Below are 9,083 nucleotides of genomic sequence, written 5' to 3'. Positions count from 1 at the left end.
CTGAAACTCACACAATGAATTGTCTCTCTCTTTGGATCAGGTCCCTGTATGCAATTTCCACGTCCATTATCCCAGTAAATGTCAAGTGTTTCTGCAGAACATTACTAAGCTCTCTCCAGTGGCCTTGCCTGGACCCCTTCATTCCTCACTGTGGAGACAGCTTCCCTCCACCCACTCACCCTGGATGCTGCTGATCATCAATTCTCCCTTCTTTATGATCTGGATATGCCCTGGATATCCAGCTCATATGCCTTTATGAGCTGGATATGCCCGCCCTTCAGGGAGAAGTCACTTTTCATGTAGCATCCAAGTGGAGACAGTTCTCCCCCATCTGAAGACCCTCCAGTACCCTTGCACGACCAGTGAACAGTAGGTTCTTTAGGGATAAAAGCAGACAGATGCTTTCCTGTCTGGACAAACACAAAAAGTTTTACTTTTAATTATCAGGACACTTGAGGGATCCTCAAAGTCATTCAGATGTCAAACTCAGAAATGGCTGTGGTCAAGACTCCTGGAGCCTACAAAGGTCCCTTTGTTTGCAAAGCTGATGAAGATGCAATAAATGTGCTAAAACAAAGGTGCACATGCCTGGATAGGAATTTAAAAAACAACAAAACACAGCACCACTCATTCTGTGTGGGTGAATCTGACCTGATCCTCTGATGGATCAAGTTGATATTAATTAGGGACCTTTAACAAGAAAGGATCCCTGAGGTTCCCCAAAGAGTTATTTATCATAAGGGAAAGGACCTGGACCAGAGGGCCAGGAGGGGCCAGGATGTCAGACCATCTCGCCTCTGCCTCCCCCACAACCCCCAGGAGAGGAGGGTGAGGATGACTGGGAATCCTAGTGGCTCAGTTCCTCCTCCCGTCAAACCCCCGACTGTATCGTGCCCACAAACAGCACTGCGGGACAGGCTCCTCTGGGGGAGGGGGATTGCGGAGGACTGTCCAGCTCTGTTTCCCGGACCTTCCTCCAGGAGCTGGGAGGATGCCTGCTAAGGGGGACACGGGAGGGTCCTCTGCCTCTGCTCCCCCCAACCCCCTTCACCAGCATGCGCTCCTCTTCCCTAAGGAGACTTCGCTGTGAAACAGTGCATAAGTCAATGAAGTATGATGTAAGAAGCGAAAGAAAAAATAAGAGGATGGAGCAATGAATGACTTCATCCCCACACCTGGGCTATCTGCTTGTGGGGAAACTCCGTGTGGAATCCATTACCCCAACCTCTAGGGATGGTGACTACGGTTGACCACAACCCTTAAAAGTCCAAGCGTGGGGGATCTCTGAGGCCCATGCAGGGGGGACAAAGCTCAGAGGGCTAGTTTGCTAGGGTCACACCTTCTCACAACAGCAGCCGCTGCAGGAAGTAAAGGGGGCCCAAGGGACACTGACCAGAGCCTAGAGTCCGCGGTCTCCTTGAGGTTAAGGGGAGGTTCAACCCTCCCTGGCTGAATAAGCCCAGATGTGGGGGGTGCTTAGGGCAATGGGGGAGCCGGGGGGGGGTGCACCTCCATACTGACTGACTTGTGCGTGTGTGGCTACCAGAGGTTTGAAAGTGAGTCACTCAGTTGTGTACCACTCTTTGCCACCGCATGGACTATACAGTCCATGGCTCTCCAGACCAGAATACTGGAGTGGGTAGCCTTTCCCTTCTCCAGGGGATCTTCCCAATTCAAGGATCGAACCTAGGTCTCCCGCATTGCTGGTGGATTCTTTACCAGCTGAGCCACAAGAGAAGCCTGAGCATACTGGCACGGGTAGCATATCCCATCTCCAGTGGATCTTCCCAAACCAGGAATCCAACCAGGGGCTCCTGCATCACAGGCAGATTCTTTACCAACTGAGCTCTCAGGGAAACCAGAGGTTTTCTGATGAGATAAAAGAATGGGACAGTTACTGTGCCCTAGCCAATGAAGGAGACGGTGAAGCTACACAAGGAATATTGCTAACCAGGATTCTTTTTTTTCAGTACATTAAATTTACTCAGAAACACATTCTAAAAATGTACAATTTTTCCTTTTTTAACAAAGTATAATAAATTATTTAAAAATCCCAAAACAGAATACCTGACATATAAAATTCAAAATCAAATTAGCAGAATATTAAAAATTTACAAAAGGATATCTTTAAAAAATATTTATAGTTATATGCAATTATGTAGAATTCACATATAAAACATGGCTCAAAATGGAAGAATTTTCCTTCATTCCTGAAAAGAAAATACATCCAAGAGAAGCTGTGAAAAGGCAAAGCACAAGTACATTTCCATGTATTCCACCCATGCCTGAAAGACTAGCAACAGAAAAAAAGAAAGGCGGAGGAAGGGGGAATGAGCTTCCCTGGAGGATCAGTGGGAAAGAACCCGCCTGCCAAAGCAAGAGACACGAGGCTTGGTCCCTGGGTTGGGAAGATGCCCTGGAGAAGGAAAAGGCAACCCACTCCAATATTCTTGCCTGGAGAATCCCGTGGACAGAGGAGCCTGGTGGGCTACATTCCATGATGTTGCAGAGCTGGACAGGACCAAGCAACTAAACAACAGAAACAACAAGGAGAGGGGGACAGGGGTGTGTGTGCACGTGGCTTAGTCCACCAATTTCAGAACAGGTGCCCTCTGCAGGGGGCTCATGTGAGTGAGGAAATTGGGTGCTATATTAATCTTTAAGCTCCCATTCAGTTCAGTTCAATCGCTTAGTCGTGTCCGACTCTTTGCAATCCCAGCACGTCAGGGACTGTAGCACATCAGGTTTCCCTGTCCTTCACCAACTTCCGGAGCTTGCTCAAACTCATGTCCTTTGAGTCGATGATGCCATCCAACCATCTCATCCTCTGTTGTCCCCTTCTCCTCTTGCCTTCAATCTTTCCCAGCATCAGGGTCTTTTCCCATTAGTCAGCTTTTCACATCAGGTGGCCAAAGTATTGGAGTTTCAGCTTCAACAACAGTGCTTCCAATGAATATTCAAAACTGATTTCCTTTAGTATGGACTCGTTGGATCTCCTTGCAGTCCAAGGGACTCTCAAGAGTCTTCTCCAATACCACAGTTCAAAAGCATCAATTCTTTGGCACTCAGCTTTTTTTATAGTCCAACTCTCACATCCATACATGACCACTGGAAAAACCATAGCTTTGACTAGACAGACCTTTGTTGGCAAAGTAATGTGTCTGCTTTTTAATATGCTGTCTAGGTTGTTCATAGCTTTTCTTCCAAGGAGCAAGCATCTTTTAATTTCAGGGCTGCAGTCACCATCTGCAGTGATTTTGGAGCCCCAAAATATAAAATCTGTCTCTGTTTCCACATCTATTTGCCATGAAGTAATGGGACCAGATGCCATGATCTTAGTTTTCTGAATGTTGAGTCTTAAGCCAACTTTTTCACTTTCCTCTTTCACTTTCATCAAGAGGCTCTTTAGTTCTTCTTCACTTTCTGCCATAAGGATGGTGTCATCTGAGGTTATTGATACTTCTCCCATCAATCTTATTTCCAGCTTGTGCTTCATCCAGCCTGGCATTTAGCATGATGTACTCTGCATGTTATATAAGCAGAATGGCAATATACAGCCTTGACATACTCTTTTCCCGATTTGGAACCAGTCTGTTGTTCTATGTCCAGCTCTAACTGTTGCTTCTTGACCTGCATACAGATTTCTCAGGAGGCAGGTCAGGTGGTCTGGTAGTCCCATCTCTTTCAGAATTTTCCACAATTTGTTGTGATCCACACAGTCAAAGGCTTCAGCATAGTCAATAAAGCAGAAGTATATGTTTTTCTGGAACTCTCTTGCTTTTTTGATGATCCAGCAATTTGATCTCTGCTTCCTCTGTCTTTTCTAAATCCAGCTTGAACATCTGGAAGTTCATAGTTCACATACTGCTGAAGCCTGTCTTGGAGAATTTTGAGCATTACTTTACTAGCACGTGAGGTGAGTGCAGTTGTGCGGTAGTTTGAACATTCTTTGGCATTGCCTTTCTTTCTGTTGTAAGCTCCCATCCAATAGCCTTTTCCCTCTTATGCCTGAGTTCTGGAGAAAACTTTGCTTTTCACCCTTTTCCACCAACAGAGAAGGGAAAGGCCAAGCATCCAGGGAAATTGTAGGCCAGTGAACCTTAATCAGGGGTGATTTGGACCCACAGGGAGGTTTGTTTGGCAATGTCTAGAGACATTTTTGTCTGTCACAACTTGGGGAGGGGAACTGCTACTGGTTTCTCATAGGTAGAGGCCCAGGGATGCAAGCAAGACACCCTATGACACCCGCACAACAGAAAATCATTTGATCCAAAATATCCATAGTGCTAAATTGAGATACCCTGCTATTGGCTATGGGAAGAAAATGAGCCTCTCAAATCCCAGGAAAAGTCCAGAACAACACCTGCGGTGACTGTCATTCTGCCTTGGCCCTAAGCAGTGGTTATGCTCTGGAGATGCTGAAAAGGTGAATTTTTGCCACACTGATGCATCGACTCCCATCGTTTTATTAGAGATGGAGTGTCTTCTGTGCTAGTAAGAAAGGATGGGCACCACATAGCTTCATTCCTCTGTGCACATGAGACACTGAGCAATAATTAACAATCTATAAAGAAAAGCTTCAGTGCACAAGGACAACTGCTTATGTGAAGAAACCCTTCAGTGGGTTTTGTAAAGGCTCAGTTCTTCCCAGATTAGACTGTTGGACGGGCCCTGGTTCTCCAGGAGGTAGTGATGGAGGGAACAGCTCACGGGGTTCGCAGCCAGGCTCACCTGGATGCCAAGAATAATCCCATCGTACTTGAACTCGGACTAATGCATTCACTGTTCATCTCATCTGTAAAACAGAGCTAGTGCTGCATCCCACTGCTATTGGGATGAAAAAGACAAAATCTTGTAAAAAATACTTGCAGTACGTAATAGGCACTCAGTAAATGTTATTGTTCCTTGCTAAATCTGGAAAGGAAACAATTCCCAACAGGGCTATGAAGGAAAGAGAAGGAACTAGGATGTAATGGGCTCTGTTACCATCCACTCACTGTACCTGGCTCACCTCATCCTCACGGTCCTGGTAGGATTATTCCCTCATGGATGCAGAGCCAAGGCTGAGCAGTAACAAGCTCCACGCCCTACTCTGAATGAGTAAGCAGAGCAGGCAGGGAACCTAGGATGTCTGATTATGAAGCCTCATCTTGCCCTACCCCACCGCTTGCGCAGAAAACCCCTAAAGGTATCATATTCCCAGGCCCGAGGCCAGAAACACAGAAGAAGAATCACCCCAGAGATCCTCTCACTGGGAAATTAACTAGAGCAGACAAAGCAGGCCCTTCTCCTGAAGGAGGGCCCGTGTGAGTTTCATCAGAGCTCTCCTGATGACCCCAAGACATAATCTCTGGGCCTCCAAGCCTTTGAGGTGAGCTGGGGGGCGTGGAACAGGGGAGTCATTGTTCTTTAATTAGAGCCTGGGTCTCTTCTGAGGCTTGGGGTGGGCCCCTTAATATGGAGCCTTCACCTGGTCCAAGCCAGGGCATTATAATTCCTCCTCCCCAACAGAAGCAGCCCACCTGCCAGGTTCATGAAAGGCTGTCCTCTTGATGTGAGGAGGGGGAGGAGGGTTGCATGACGAAGGGTCTTTCCCTGGGGTATAAAGGACTCAGTCCCCATTCTGTTCAAAGCCAGGCGTCATTCGTTCAGCGGCTTTCCAGTGGGACCTTCACGGTAGGCAGCCCCTTCTCCTGATGGTGTAGTGGAGGGGGAGAGGGAGGCAGGGAGGGAGTGGGGAAGAGGGTTAGGGATGGAAGAAGAGAGGGAAGGATGTAGGAAGGGGGGGAGGGTGAGGATGGAGGAAGAGAGGGAGGAGGGAGATGCTTTCAAGGGATGTCTGAGACCTGAGACCTGGATGCTACTCCAAGATGTAGGTAGCATCTCCAAGGCACCCTGAACCCTTGTACAAAGAGATGCAATGCCAGAGAACAACATCTGGTGAATTCACCTTGGGGAAAAAAATCCAGCACAACATCGGTGAGAGTCCAACAAATCTGTGTGGACCGTTGTCCCTCCCTAGGGCAGCTGATGTGGAAATAAAATAAGCATTAATCCCAGGCCAGCCTTACTGAGCACCCAGTTCGTGGCCAGGTATGTCCCTACTTGACAAGGATGACTTCATTCAATCCTAACAACGCCCTGAGGAAGATGTATGACCATCTTACTGCCCAGAAAGATAAGCACAGGCAGCTTCTGTGTCCAGCTCAAGGCACTGATGAAGGGAGAGGCAGAGCTGGAGCCCCCACCTGCCAGCTCCATCCCAGGTCTGTCTGGCTAGAAAGGCTTGCTCTTAGACACATTCTAGAGGGGGTGGCATCAGTCTGCAGGGGACATTTTGGTGAGTCGGGCCTCCAGTGCATGCAGACCAATAGTCCCACAAGATGGTACGGCCCTGGGGTCACTGACAGCCCAGAGGCTTTCTTGGGCAAACTAAGAAAAGGCAGTTCTCCTCCAGGTGAACTCCGTGGGGTGAACTCAGTCTGCCCCCAAGGGCACCTGCCTCTGCCAGCTGAAGGAAGCTGGATTCCAGTAGGAAGATACTGGATTTCTGCAGTGGCCCTGAGCCGTCCCACCCCCAGATCCTAATGTGCGTGTCCCTCCGCCCCCACATTTCAAGCCCCCTCCCCGTTGCTCAGGGCCATCACCCCAGGCACACCACGGTTTCCCTTTTTTTGGCCCCCACTTGGGGGCCGTCAGCTGCAGTGTTACACCACACTCTGGCTAGTAGCTGCCACTTTGGGGGCCTCCCAAGCTAGTATTGCCAAAAGCTTCGACAGTTATACAGTGAACAAAATGACAAGGCTGCTTATTTGGGATTTAATGACCAGGATCACAGTTTAGGGGAAAACACCTGGACCAAAGACAAGTTGGACTGGCTGGCCTCAGTTTGATTCTTGCCTCTGGTGCTGCCCTGGTGCCCCTGCAGGGTGCCTTTTGGCAAAGGCGGCCTTGGCAAGTTCCTGGGCCTCTCTGAGCCTTGGTTCCCCACCTAGAAAGTTCTAGCATTGGAATTGTTTTAGCTCTCTGGGAATCTGACTTCCAAAGGAATGTGAGATGGATGATTGACTTACGCATATTCTGCATGTCATGTTTTTAGGACTAAGTTTGAATGATAATGCAGAGTGGTCATGCTACCCCAGTGGCACACACAGGGCGGCCAGATACTGCTGTATGCATTGTGCACTGTGCAAAGGTGGTGCATGTGCCGATGGGGCAAGTAGAGGCTGACACGCAGCCAGGGCTCAACGCCAAGCTTGCCCTCTGCAGCTTAGTGTTGATGGAGACCCAGCACAAAGAATGACCCAGCCGATGAAACGTGGCTTTTAAAGGAATGAGGCACTGGGGTCTATAACTTTGTTTTTAATTGTAGTAAAATATACATAACATATAATTTACCCTTTTAACCATTTTTAAGTGCATTCACATTGTTGTGCTAACATTAACTCCATCATCTCCAGAATTTTCATCTTCCCCAACAGAAACTCTGTCCCATTAAACACCAACACCCTGTCGCCCCAACCATAACCTACTTTAAAAAATCTTAGAGCTGAGTCATGGTTATGTCTGTAATAAGGTCATTTCTGCTCATTTGTAGTCTAATAAAATATATGCTTGAAAATCCAATAAATATAGCTGCAGTTCCAATAAAAATCACCCTCGGCCTGTTCTCTGAGTGTCAGGACTACTCAGGAGGCTATCTCCCTGAAATGGGTGTCACAAGAGAAGAAAACAACATCCACGGTGCTAAGTGGACCCCCTCCTGCATTTCACCAAACAGGGGTTTCTACTCCAACGGGGAATTGGAACTTTCATTGCAATAGCTATTTCTTGAGCCTTTCTGGTGCTGGACGCCATCGTTGTGATTTCTAATGATTTGGGGCCATCTCTCTCCATCAGGCACGTATAAGTGTCGTGCATGGTCATGGATTAACTCATTCAGTCCTTACAACACCTCCTGAGTGATATTGTTAATATAATGAGCCCTGGATCTGGGAAGTGGAACGTTTTTTACCATAAACGGCCAGTTTTGAAGTCTCACTGATCTCATCTATAAAAAGAAAGTTCGGACCAGATGATTCCACCTCCTCTTCTGAGCTCAAATCTTTGGCATCCTCTCGCTGGGTGATGGTAACAATCACAAATCAGACTCAGTAAGTGCCTGGTAGTGTGACATCAACACCATCAGCCTCGGTCATGTGGGTATGACTTTATGGGTCCCAGAAATGCTTTTAGCTGCCACCCACAGAGTTCCCAGGGCATACCACTTTCTAGCAGAAGAGCCAGTACGATCAGAGGGTCTGTCCAATCTTGAAAGTTAACCTGCCATAAGAACTTAACTGGTTAAAAAAGATTATAAGCAGAGAATTGTATCTGACAGATAAGATGCAGAATATTAGAGAATGCTTCAGTTGAGTGTGAATCTCAAAGAACTCTCACCCTCTCCTTCTACATTCATTCAGCAAACATTTATCTTACAGCCAGCAGAGGCTGTGCTGGGGGTCCTGGAGCAAGTTCACAGAGTAGAGATCCTCTGGCCTACCAATGTCTTCTCCTCTAGGACACCTTCCCCAATACCAAGGCCTGCCCACAAGTAGGGGGGCCCACCACGGCCCTAGGTACCTATGCCAGGCCACCAGGACACGGGGCAGCCTTTGCCTCTGGGAGAATAAATTGCAGAAAGTGTCCCTTCCTCCAGGCTGACGCAGCTCTGCAGAAGGCAAGCTTGGGAGTTAAGCCCTAGCTACATTTCAACCCCTCCTTATCCTATCGGCACACACAACTCCTTGGCACAGTGCGCAACACGTACAACCGTATTTAGCAGCCCTGTGTGTGCCACTGGGGTAGCGTGATCATTCTGTATTACCGTTCAAACTTTGTCCTAAAAACATGTTCTACAGACTTTTGGACTCTGTGGGAGAGGGCGAGGGTGGGATGATGTGAGAGAATAGCATTGAAACATGTATATCACCATATGTGAAACAGACGACCAGTCCAAGTTCGATGCATGAAACAGGACACTCAAAGCCAGAGCACTGGGACAACCCGGAGGGGTGGGATGGGGAGGGAGGTGGGGAGGGGGT

Source organism: Bubalus bubalis, chromosome 15 (genome assembly GCF_019923935.1).
Source record: "Bubalus bubalis isolate 160015118507 breed Murrah chromosome 15, NDDB_SH_1, whole genome shotgun sequence".
NCBI classification, from domain to species: Eukaryota; Metazoa; Chordata; class Mammalia; order Artiodactyla; family Bovidae; genus Bubalus; species Bubalus bubalis.
This window is presented reverse-complemented; position numbering follows the sequence as displayed.